This window comes from Lepidochelys kempii, chromosome 7 (genome assembly GCF_965140285.1).
Source record: "Lepidochelys kempii isolate rLepKem1 chromosome 7, rLepKem1.hap1, whole genome shotgun sequence".
NCBI classification, from domain to species: Eukaryota; Metazoa; Chordata; order Testudines; family Cheloniidae; genus Lepidochelys; species Lepidochelys kempii.
Window position 1 is genome coordinate 13,475,183 of NC_136386.1, and position 12,818 is coordinate 13,488,000.

The following is a 12,818-nucleotide window of genomic DNA, read 5'->3' on the forward strand; positions in this document are numbered from 1 at the left end:
TCCTCCTTTTCTTTTTGCGAATACAGACTAACACGGCTGCTACTCTGAAACACATCCAAATTGACAGTCAGTCTCAGTTACAACTACAAAACATATGAAGCAGTCAACTTTTCCCAGCTATTCAGAGTAAAAATACATGTTAATAACCTTGTAACATAGGATTATACAGACACTTACTAGTTAACTTGGCTATAATTGCAATTGTACCAAATTCCATACAGGGACTTGGTCATTGTGACCAATCATTCCACTGTAAAGACCAAAATAATACCCATTATCACGTTTCCTACTAAACATGAATAGGCCTAACAAAGAATATCCGATGGAAACAAGGGAAGAATAGAGTTTGTTTTAGTACATTTACAAAAATATAACTATACACCCTTTTACATCATTTCATTTTCATTCAGATCCATTTGTTGTTGTTTTACTACTTCATATCCACTCTACTTTATATCCACACTACAACAATGCAGTTGTCTTCAGTATTCACTAGCTATTGCACGGTGTTGGTGGAATTTTCAGGCACTGTAGTACTTAGTAAATGGATTATTTCCTGCACAACATACTGTAATCAGCACAAAATGAAATTTGAATAGAAGGGAAATAAGAAAGTCTCTTCTGTAATCTTTCTTTCCCATCAGGAATGTGTTTGTTTAGGTGTGCTTCTATAGATTTATATATGCACAAAGTGTTTGCATGGTAACAGCATTTCCATGAATATATACACACAATTGAAAGATAGTGGTGTATATACTGTTATGTTCATTCTTAGTATAGGTTTGATTGAATACCCATTGAAGTCATTGACTTTCTTTTGACTTCAAAAGGATTTGACTCATGCCCTTTACAAAGAGAAAATTGATAAGGCACTCAGTTTGTGACATGAAACTATATCTTAGTGCCAGCAATAAAAATGTAAGCTAATTCTATTATGCATCTATCATGCACCTATGAATATTTTTCTTTATTGCAACTGCAGTCATGCTGTGGGAGGGGGGAGAGGTTATTTTCTTATTCTCTGTATAAATCTGGTTGTATTTATCCCTTCTCTTCCTGGCAGATCCCATAATAAACCATTCCAGAAGGTAATCAGATAAGCAAGGAGCAAATGTGATTTTAAAGACTGTATAAATGCCCCTAGAGATCATCATCTAGATTGTCCCAAACCCTCCTTGTCCATTCAAGGGACTAAGGAGAAATAAGGCACCCCCTCACCTCCTACCCCATACCTCCTTCCTTGACGCTGTTCTGATTGTCCTTCTTGCCACAGGGCAAGGATGAAGGGGTAGATCTGGGGTTACTCAGTCCCTGGGGGAATGGAAATGAGAGGAGCTAAAAGGAGTGGGAGAAGTCATAGTTGTACACACAGACAGTCCAGCCATTGCTGTCTCCATGCAGAGCAAGCTACCTCACAAAAAGAGCTGAAGTAATTTTTTTCCCTCCACAGAGCAATGGAGAAGCAGGGAAAATATTGAGCTATGCTCCTGAGCAGTGCAGTCAAGTGCCACACTTTCTCAAGACAGATTATAAAGTTACTCAATCAATGTAGCCTTATGAGAAGTAAATCTCTAAATATATAAAATAAGCCTTTTCAATGAAACACTGTGTCTTAATGTATTTAAATCAACCACTAGCATAAACACAGACACACAAGCAAATGTTCTTCTGTCTTTAAGATACTTCCAATGCTGCTTCAAGCACAGAGGTTGACAACATATTTTTGGTGCAATATTTTGTTTTTGAATCTAAATAAAACTTTGCAATGGAACAAATATTATATGCTAGTGTACATAAAAGTCACTTTCCCCCTGTCTGAACATGAATCTGAGAGCAACATACCAACTAATATAACTGAAATATAGGCAATATAGTTTAGAGTAAATTGCACAAGAATACAGAGCAAACCAACTTTAACAACTGTAAAAATTATCTGAACTTAATCATCATCCCTTTAGTGTAGTAAGCATAGTTATATTTTATTCAGGAAAAAAGTTATGAGAACAAAATGTTGGATTTATTTAACTGGCAGGATATTAAATAATATAGCTGTTATCTTTTCGTGTACTGTAAATTATTGAATTAAACCTTCAGTCAGTTTGACAATAGTGCCAAATGAATATTACAACGGTACAATGCAGCAAACAATATCTGTCACTGAATCTAGGTCTCACTTATAGCTGAAATTACAGTGAATAAAATGCTTGTGCAGTAGATTGGAAAAAGGTTCATTATTATTTATTTGTCTTGTCTGGTCACAAAAACTAATGAAATTTCACTGAGAAGAATGCATATCAGGATTACTGTACATCATAAAGACACATCCCTTTAACTTCACTGTGGATATTTCTCTGTGTAATTAGACGCCTGTTCTGCAATACTTCTATATCCGAAGGACATGGCCAAGTTCATGACATAAGACAATTCACCCTCATAAATGAAAAGGCTTCCTTTATCTCTTCTGCATCTTACACGATAATACAAAAGCCTTCTGAAAAATGTGCTGTAAAGACAGTGTAGCAGTGTACAGCAAGTAATTCCTCTCTAGCAAGACCCGTCTGTTGTAAGCTTGCCTTTTTGTTGCATGTAGCATTGTACAATTAATAAACTCCATAGATGTGTATGTCTATATTCTCATACCTATTTATGATCTATATATCTATACCAATGTCTACATAATGAATTTATCCATATATATCTGAATTCAAGTCTACATAATGTAATGTCAGATCCTCATCTGGGGAGAACTGATTAAACTTCATTGACTGAGAACTATTTTATGCAGGTTACTAGAAATATTCTTATGCCATAGCTTGAACTTCTAGCTCTGCGGAATATTTTGGCTTTGTATCAAATTATCTTAGTACTCTGTATACATCCAAAGTTAGATTTTGGCCCTAAAATTCAGCATGCTCCTTTTTATGAACAATTATTTCATCAAATGTTGATATTTAAAATAAAAGATCATATTAAGAGCTATAATTTATACAGCTATAAAATAAATAGCCCGCTATAGATGTACACATTAATATACATTCTCCAGAATCTCAACTGGCGTAAATCAGCATTGCTTTTTTTATTCACATATACAAGTTCAAATTATGAACCTGAATGAATATTCTTGGAAAATTAAGTGTAGTGGTCACCATTTAAAAAATAAAGAAATAAATTCTTCCCAGACTGTAGTTTCTAAGTTACCATACTAGTATTTGTTGAATATGTTTGGACATTGAATTTTTGACAAAATATTTTATCAATATTTGAATTGCAATGGAAAGAGAAATTTTTTTTCATGAAAATGCCCTATTTTCCAACCAGTTCTGTACAATTAGCTATTTCAATTCGTAACCACTGGCAGAACTGTGATATTTTGTATCCCATCACTCTATGATAACTTTTGACAAGTGGTTCCTGATTAAACAGTAACCACAATAATGTAATAGTTTATACCAATATTGTATTTGTAACATCAAGGAACTTCAGAGAATATGCAAGAAGTATTTAATGAGAGTGTGAAAATGGACACTTCACCTCCAACTACTCCAAAGAAAGCACTGGCCAATAAACACACCGTAGATATTTTGGTTTAAATATTAGGAAAAATTATCAGAATAGATAAATACTGAAACAATCTCCCAAGGATTGGCATTTGGAGAGTGTAGAATTGCTCTCACTGGAGATATTTAAGATTTCTCTCTCATTTTCAGGGATGATTTAGCAGTAACGAATTCAATCCTATGGGGAAAGGATAAGAAAACCTTCTGTAGACCCTGATCTTCTGGTCCAGCTCAGTACAAGGTCTGGGAGTGAGAGGAAAGGGAGGGACAGAGTGAGGCATGTACAAAGATGGCTTGCTCTAAATTGTTCTGCTTTAGACTGTGCCTGGCTACCAGTGGCCACAAGAGGGATCACCAGACTGCACAGCTGTGCCCTGTTTCATCCTGCCACAGCCCCTATGCTGAGAGATGGTACCAACCCTGTGTTAGGATATAAATATTCAGGCCTGTCTGTAAAGGCCTATACTCTAAGAATTTAGGTGTATTCTTATCACTTAACTAGTTATAGAGGTATAAAGAAAGAATCAAAATCCCTGTCTGCCAGTGTAAGGGCCTTCTCTTACTGTGACAGTCTGAGGCCCTGTTCTTAGGCTAAGGCCCTTGGCTAAGCAGCAAAGGCAGCCATAAACTGGGAAGCGAACGGTCACATCTTTACATTCCAAACTAGTCACATTGAAATAAGGTGCTATTTGGGCTGTTAGGAATACAATCCTGTCCTGATAATGCCTATCACCTCCAGAGAAAGGGAAGTGCATAGAAAATGTAAAAGGAAACTTAGTTTGATAGCATCCTGTCTGGCAAGAACTCACTTATCAATAGCTGGCATGAAGCAGGACAGTGGGGTGGGAGGAGGTATTGGTTCATATTCTCTGTGTATATATAAAGTCTGCTGCAGTTTCCACGATATGCATCTGATGAAGTGAGCTGTAGCTCACGAAAGCTTATGCTCTAATAAATTGGTTAGTCTCTAAGGTGCCACAAGTACTCCTTTTCTTTTTGCGAATACAGACTAACATGGCTGTTACTCTGAAACCTCATTTCTGTGTTGTTCTATCACTGTAGTCCCCATTTCCCTATTGTTTGTCTGTATAATCTCTGTCTGGTTCTGTGATTGTTTCTGTCTGCTGTATAATTAATTTTGCTGGATGTAAACTAATTAAGGTGGTGGGATATAGTTGGTTAAATAATCATGTTACAATATGTTAGGATTGGTTAATTAAATTTCAGGAAAATGATTGGTTAAGGTATAGTGAAGCAAAACTCAAGTTTTACTATATAGTCTGCAGTCAATCAGGAAGTAAGGAGGGGAAATGGGAACAGGAATGAGGGTGGGGGAATTGGAATCATGTTTTGCTAAGGTGGGGAAATTGGAACAGGGACACAGGTAAGGCTCTGTGGTGTCAGAGCTGGGAAGGGAGACACTAAGGAAGGAAACTGGAATCATGCTTGCTGGAAGTTCACCCCAATAAACATTGAATAAACCTTTTTTGCATTTGTTGTTTGCACCTTTGGACTTCGGTTATTGTTACTCTCTGTTCATGTGAGAAGGACCAGGGAAGTAAGTGAGTGAAGAATAAACCCTTTAACACCCTGTAGCTTCAGAATGGTGGTGACCTGGAGCATAATAATGCCTGGCTCTGTTGGAAGTCATTTAAATTATATTATATATATATGGCCTCACCATGTAAAGTCTGAGTCTGAAATCCTGAGTGCCATTAAAGTCAATGGGAGTTTCTCAAGTGGCTTCAGAGAGACTAGGATATCACTCCCAGTGCCTCCTAGGCCACCAGCACATTCAAGAGCATTTCAGAAAGCTGGGTTCCTTTCTATTTTTGTGTCTGATAGGAGACAAACTGGGAGGTCTCAGTTGCTCCTGAGTTGACTTTTTCCAAGAGAAACTGAAACCTGAAAGGAACCCAGTGTCTCTGAAGTGCTATACATCAATGTCTGGAGGGGAAGAAAGCACATGAAAGTTGAAGACTCCTGTGGGGAAAAAATCCCTACAGGCTTTAGGCTGTTTTTGTTGCTGAAGCCTGTAATATGTCCTTTAATCTCACTTTCTATATGTGACTCTCCTTGTTCAATATCAAGCTGGGATTTGAACAGTTTACTGGGGAAAATATGTCTCCCTGGGTATATGTCTGCTATGTCTCACATGTTTTATTCCTTTCCTTGGATGCTTTCATTCCCTTTCCTTTCTGCCTGTCACTGCTTAGCGCCTTCCATGGCCAACATCTGACTCCTTGCATTAATATGTTATTTTAAGTTTATGTGCCGTTGGTGTTAACAAGCTAACGAACTGACACTACGTATCATCCACTGCCTCTTCTTTTGCATCAGTCATAATATTCAAAGCCCTTGAGCCACTTTTTGGTTGAAGAAAGTATCCATTCTGTTCTGTTTCTAACAGGACTGATTCAAAATCCCTAGCATTATTTGCAACAAAAGGTTCACACACAGTTTTAATATTTGTAGGGCCTAAACAGCATTTCTTCTTTGTGTATATGTGAGGTGGTTTTGTTTTTTAAATATTGTCTTTTATTTTGCTTAGGTTTGCAGGGCTTTCTTAGAGGCAGATGCTTACATCTTTACAGAGTTCATTAGCACCACTATGGTGGGACTGTCAAAAATGCATGAGTGATTTAGGAGCACAAGTCCCATTGAAAGTGAATTGACTGAAGCTGTTCCACCTTGTATAAACTGTTGAATATTCATTAGAGCAGGGACTGAAACCTGGACTTCCTACTTCCCACGTGAGTGCCCTGACCAGTGGACTCAAGAGTCATTTGCACTCTCTCTTGCCCAATGACTAGTCAAGTTGAAGTGTAAGTCTTTTGGGTCAGATACCTGTTTGTATAGTGCCTAGCACAGTAGTTCCCCTGTACCAATTGGAGGCTCAGGTGCTACCAGAATATAAATAAGTGATAGTAACACAAATACAAAAAAAATTAAAATGGAATTATGGTTGAGAAATGTATCATTAAGATTCGAATACATTGCAGGGATATTGCAATTATCCCCACATGAAGCTACAAACCAGGAAATTCAGCATTAAGAATACACTTAAAAGAAATTCAAACTTGTTGAGTATGGAAATGCACAGTCAAGGCACCCAAAACAGTCTTAACTCTGCTCTGTATTGATGCCATGCAATAATTGTACGAGTATAAAAACTTTCTAGTGTGTCTAGTCCCAGAATTAAATTGATTTTCGAGACATTCTGGTTTTCCATATTTTCCCCCTCATGGTGTCACTACAGGGCAGAAGTGTCACTCAGTCACCTGTTCTGCTTTTTTGGAACCGGTCCTCACTATAAAGTTGCTAGAAAAGACACCTCTTAATCATCTGCTGGTTTTGGTTCGTAAAGTCATGTTAATGTTTTGAATCAGATATGAGGCTCTGTCTAAGGCATGGTAAGAAAGATTCATTAAAGACTCACTACCCCTGAAATTTATAACCTCTCTGGAAGGTAATAACTGGGATAAATTCCTCCTTATCTAGTTTCCCTATGTGAATGATTTCAGCTTAGCATTTAGAAGCTTTCTGCAGTACGGTGCTTACATAGTGCTTTCTTGTTCTAGCCTCTTCAGTGTTGTGATATTTCAGCATATTTAGGCTGACCTTAATACCCACCCATTCATTTTAAGGGGCAGCAGCTCTTCTGTCTCTGCTACTCAAGCCTCTGGGACAAAAGAGTGGCAGCAACAGTCTAAACTCTTCATGGCATGTACTGTCCTGTTATCTGTTAGTACTGCACCTAACCAACCCAGGTCCCAGATTGGGGCATTTACATGCTATCACACAATACATTTAAGAAGAAATGCTGTACCCCAGTGATCTTCTGTTTATGCATCATTTATTGTCAATGAAAATGCGGATTGCATGGGCCCTACCCATGTCCGGTGTCCTCTCTTGTGTTAGTCTTTTTGGGGACTGCAGAATGCAGAAAGGCCTTTCTGTTGCAGTGGTGCACTCCATGCACGGACCAGTTTCACCTATAATGAATAGAAGCTGCACTATAATAGTGATCATAGCCCTATATAACAGTGACTAGAATTCCATTTTACACTGAATAAATATAATTAAAAGGAAAACTACATATTTCTGTTCCATATATATCTATTTGTGACAGGGAGTGGAGTGTCAAAAGAAGGAGAGCTGCAGGTCGTCCCTTGCTCTTCAGCTCCCAAGCATATCTAATATACTTAGAGTTTTACTTGATTTTACTGTGAGTGACACACACACACAGAGTAAAAACAAGTAAAAATCTAGCGGGACATACTGAAAACTGTTTGACTGGATCTGAACTGACTACTTTAGCCCACCTAACAGAAAATATGCTGCCTACACAGACACTAAAGGAAAAACACATTGAAATCCTCCGTTGATTTAGGATTCTGAAAAAAAAAAAAAAGACTTCCACCATATCTGGGTTAATCTTTATATTGGTTCAAGACAATATCACATAATGATTAAAGGAATGTTATTTCATTTCCATATTCCACATTTGAATTCAAGCTAGCATAATTATGGTGTTTATGGAGCTCAAACTGAACAGACAGCATAGAGAAATACATACATTTTAACTTTATAAGGATGTGTTTCATAATGAGAGTTTGTATTTGCTTTCAGACACTAAGCAGAAGATTCACAGCCAAGGTTTATGGACAAATACATCCATTTAGTCAAATGCCGCTATTCTGATAGACTGAAATAAAAATCCAAATTCAATGTGTGCAGGAGCAAGAGATACTAAAAAGATTCATTTATCATAACTAGTTATGGAGGAACGGGGGTAACTGGCCAATATAGGGAAAAATATATGACCACTGTCTACAAGAAAGGAAAAATGGAAGAGTCAGGAAATTAGAAATGACCATGCCTGACCTTTCCTAGAGAGACAGTAATAAGGAATGGGTTCGCAAGACTACCGAAGAAATGTATGCTGATAAAACCTAATCCATACGGTCTCCTATAACACAAATATATTCTGACAAACTTGGTGGCATTCTCCATGGCTCACAGAGAAAACATTAGAGAGAAGACAGGATAACAGTGGCAAGCTGTGGCTCTTCCCGGGGCATCCAGGGCTGTGAGGTACCTCACTGCCGCCTGCCCTTAGCCTGAGGAAGCCTTGTCTGTGCTTGCCAGGGGTCAGCTACCCAACTCCACAGGGCATGGGTAACACGAGCACCCCCTTCTCTGCCTACACAGACCCTGCTGTCCCTCTGCAGGTTAGCGATAGGCTTTCTTAACTAGTTATGGTCATGTCTTACAGAAGAAAACTCACTCAAAATCCTTTCAGTGTAGTACAGCCAAGCTTGGCTATGATCTTCCATGCATGAGATAAGCCACACTGTCAGCTTAGCTACTCTGTGGAAAAGATCCAGAATGCTCCCTGCACCCCCAGTTAGACCGCTTACAGTTATTGTTCTCCTTACTCATAAATAGGATGCTGGGTTTTTTTTCTCCTATCTGTGCCTCATTTGTCTCAGACTGTAGCTAGGTCTCCACTGTGACGCAGACAATTCACAACACACACTCTCTTACCTGACAGGAGCACGTTTATTGCCTCCTGGAGACCTGCCTTAACTCACATCATGAGAACACAATTTTCAGTACAGATATATAATTCCTGAAACTTTCTCCATATGTACATTTCACAACCAGTATGACACCCAGTGGTCTGTTGGGAGAGACCTCACATGCCACTCTTAGGTAAACTTAATATGCATATATTGGATCCCCTGTGCTCTCTGCTAGTTGGCATCAAGAGGTTCATGTCAGAGAAGCCATCTTCAGAAATATACAAAAAAAGTCATGCACAATACCTGGGTAACCTTTCTAATAGGGGTAAGTAACACATGTCTCCCTTAAAGGACCTTTTAGATCACATCAATTAGTGTATCCTGATTTGACATCATACTGCAGTACAGAGACTTTCAATGTGAGTTAGGTGCCTAACCTGCACAGGTGGTTTTATATATCCCACTAGGCACCTATCTGCATCTTAAATTACCTAAATACCTTTGTAAGGCTGGCCCTTGGAAGTCTATGTCCCATTGACTTTTAATGAAATTTAGAGTTCTAAGGGCCAAAATCATGTTTGAAATCAGATGTTTGAGTCACCTGGGCGTCTCTTTTTCCCCCCAATATCTTTTTACAATACACGAGTGGGTTTGTTTTTTAATGTTATTGAAAAAAAAATACTGTTTAACTGGGGCCTTGTTGTCCCTTTCCAATGAGAACAAATTCATGGCAAACTCTGCATTGCATCCTCTGGAATGAGTCTGACCTGCTTTGCCCCTCAAGGAATTTGATAAATGGAGCTCAGCCCTTTAAACCAAAAAATATATGCGTAATTTTTTGTGGACATTAGTAGAAGCCATCTATAAGGAGGCCCAATGCTTCAGTGGAGCTCCCATCTCCATGGTAACACAGCTGACTGTGGTCTTTTGTGGTCCCAACCATTGGCTCCCCGTCCACCCCAAGGGATATTCAAAATGTAATGGGGTTTACTGCATACATTGCTGCTAATAGACTTGGAGGGGGATATTTTCTCCCCAGTCTTTCACCTCATCGAGCACCTGTCTGTAGAGACACTTTAAGAGGACAGAGGGAAATGGGAGCAACCTTCACAGTGACTCCTCTGCTATCTGTCACTCCAGATGCTCTTAATTGGATTCCTTCCTTATGGGACGGAATTATCAAGGCCTCAACTAGCATCAGGGAAATTTCATTCTACAATATGGAAAATGTCTGTAGTTTTAGTAAAAGCAAACTGGACAGCATAGGAAGTAGAGATAAATGAGAGCCCTACTTAGATATTTACTGAGACTGGGGAAGGGACTGTCTTTTTGTTCTGTGTTTGCACAGAACCTAGCAGAATGTGGTATGATAATAATAATAATTTTTGAATTTAAACCCTGATCCAGCAAGGTATTTAAGTACATACTTATGTTAAAGCACAAGTGGTCCCACTAAAGGCAAATGGTGAGGTGGTGTCAACGATTGTATTCAGTTATATTTTTGCTTTGCTATCTTTTGCATCCTGTCACTGGTTTTGCTTTATATTATTGGGGAAGCTTAATTTATGTTCACTAGAGATGGCTAAATGAAGAAATGTTTGAAGTCTCATTCAAGTTCAGATATAGCCTGCAAAGTTCAGCAGAATGTAAACAGTTATGGAAATTGATGCTTTTTCGTATGATTTACTTCATTTTATGGTCTGTTATGTCACTTATAATATCTCATATAACGTTCAGAGAAGTTTAATGGTTTACCTTCAAACTACCGGCTCATCTTAGCTGTTTTACTGGCTTGAAATATTGTATAGCTCTAGCTTTATATCCTAAACTTGGTGGATGTATTTTATCTTTCTACTGTATCTAATGTATGTATACCCCTACCATTTCCTTTATAATACAAGATACTCTTAAAAAAAATGAGATGTGTCTCCCCAAACAGCTATTGCAGTGTAAAATAAATCAATCTCTTTGGACTACCACTCACAGTTTAACTCCATCTCTCCTGAAGGCTACTTCTACCAAGTGCTACTCATAAAAATACACTCATAGTCAGGTTGAGTTCTATGAATTTTTATGTAATTCCTGAAGTGTAGACTGAATATAGTTTATATTAGTGGGCAGAATTTCTTCAAGGGCATATTTTAACATTAAAATATACCAGAAACACTTGTGTTTAACCTTGGGCGGAATCCTGACAAGGCCAGTGGTATTTGGATATAACTGTCCATTAAAAAGATTGGTAGCCAACATGATGTTACACTTTTACAAAAGCAGCTGCAGGCACTTCTGGGGTTGAACAAAAAGCTGTTCGAGAGCTCTGCACAATACCAACAGTGTAGGAAAGGAAACGAATTATAACAAATCTAACAATACTTATAGTACATAAATATTTATAGTCTTATCTGATTGTTACCAATACTGTCCCACAGAATATTATTCAGCATCAATAATTAATCACTAAATAGGAAAACAATAAAACAAACAAGCCAAGACTGTACCAGGGAACAGGAAATGGGAGATTGCTTCTTATAAGTCTTTAAAAAGGCTTCAAAAATGTTTAAAAGCCTTTTATAGAGCATCCCTTTCCTGCAGTACTGTCTTGACGATCAGCTGCAGTTGTGTGCAGTTCTGGTCTCCCATGTTTAAGAAGGATGAATTCAAACTGGAACAGGTACAGAAAGGGCTACTAGGATGATCCGAGGAATGGAAAACCTGTCTTATGAAAGGAGACTCAAGGAGCTTGGCTTGTTTAGCCTAACTAAAAGAAGGTTGAGGGGAGATATGATTGCTCTCTATAAATATATCAGAGGGATAAATACCGGAGAGGGAGAGGAATTATTTAAGCTCAGTACCAATGTGGACACAAGAACAAATGGATATAAACTGGTCATTGGAAAGTTTAGACTTGAAATTAGACGAAGGTTTCTAACCACCAGAGTAGTGAAGTTTTGGAATAGCCTTCCAAGGGAAGCAGTGGGGGCAAAAGACTTATCTGGCTTTAAGATTAAACTTGATAAGTTTATGGAGGAGATGGTATGATGGGATAACATTATTTTGGTAATTATTTGATCTTTAAGTATTCATGGTAAATAGGCCCAATGGCCTGTGATGGGATGTTAGATGGGGTGGGATCTGAGTTACTCCAGAAAATTCTTTCCTGGGTATCTAGCTGGTGAATCTTTAGCTGATCACCATATTTGAGGTCAGGAAGGAATTTTCCTCCAGGGCAGATTGGAAGAGGCCCTGGAGGTTTTTCACCTTCTTCTGTAGCATGGGGCACGGGTCACTTGCTGGAGGATTCTCTGCTCCTTGAAGTCTTTAGACCACAATTTGAGGACTTCAATAGCTCAGACATAGGTGAGAGGTTTTTCGCAGGAGTGGGTAGGTGAGATTCTGTGGTCTGCGTTGTGCAAAAGGTCAGACTAGATGATCATAATGGTCCCTTCTGACCTTAGTATATATTAATCTATGAGCTGCAATCCTTTAAAAGCTTTTAAGCGATAAAGTTAAAATATACAAGCTTTTCATTTGATCATATCTTTTCAATGGACTTATTGCAAATGTCAAACATTATTGGATTTAGATCCATGAAACTGTAAAATTCTGGTCTCATCTGTGACTAGAAGAAGCTTTAATAACAGCAAGAGGATCAAGAGGATTAAACCAATCATGCAGTATACTTTATAAGGCCCCATTCCCGCAAGTTGCAAGCTAAGTTCTACTTGCACGATCA

At 38.3% G+C, this 12,818-nt stretch overlaps 1 protein-coding gene across 1 annotated transcript in view; it reads left to right on the forward strand.

The window, feature by feature from the left end:
- Positions 1-12,818, forward strand: part of CNTN6 (contactin 6) — a 228,069-nt gene that overhangs the window by 73,902 nt on the left and 141,349 nt on the right. The window lies entirely within an intron of this gene.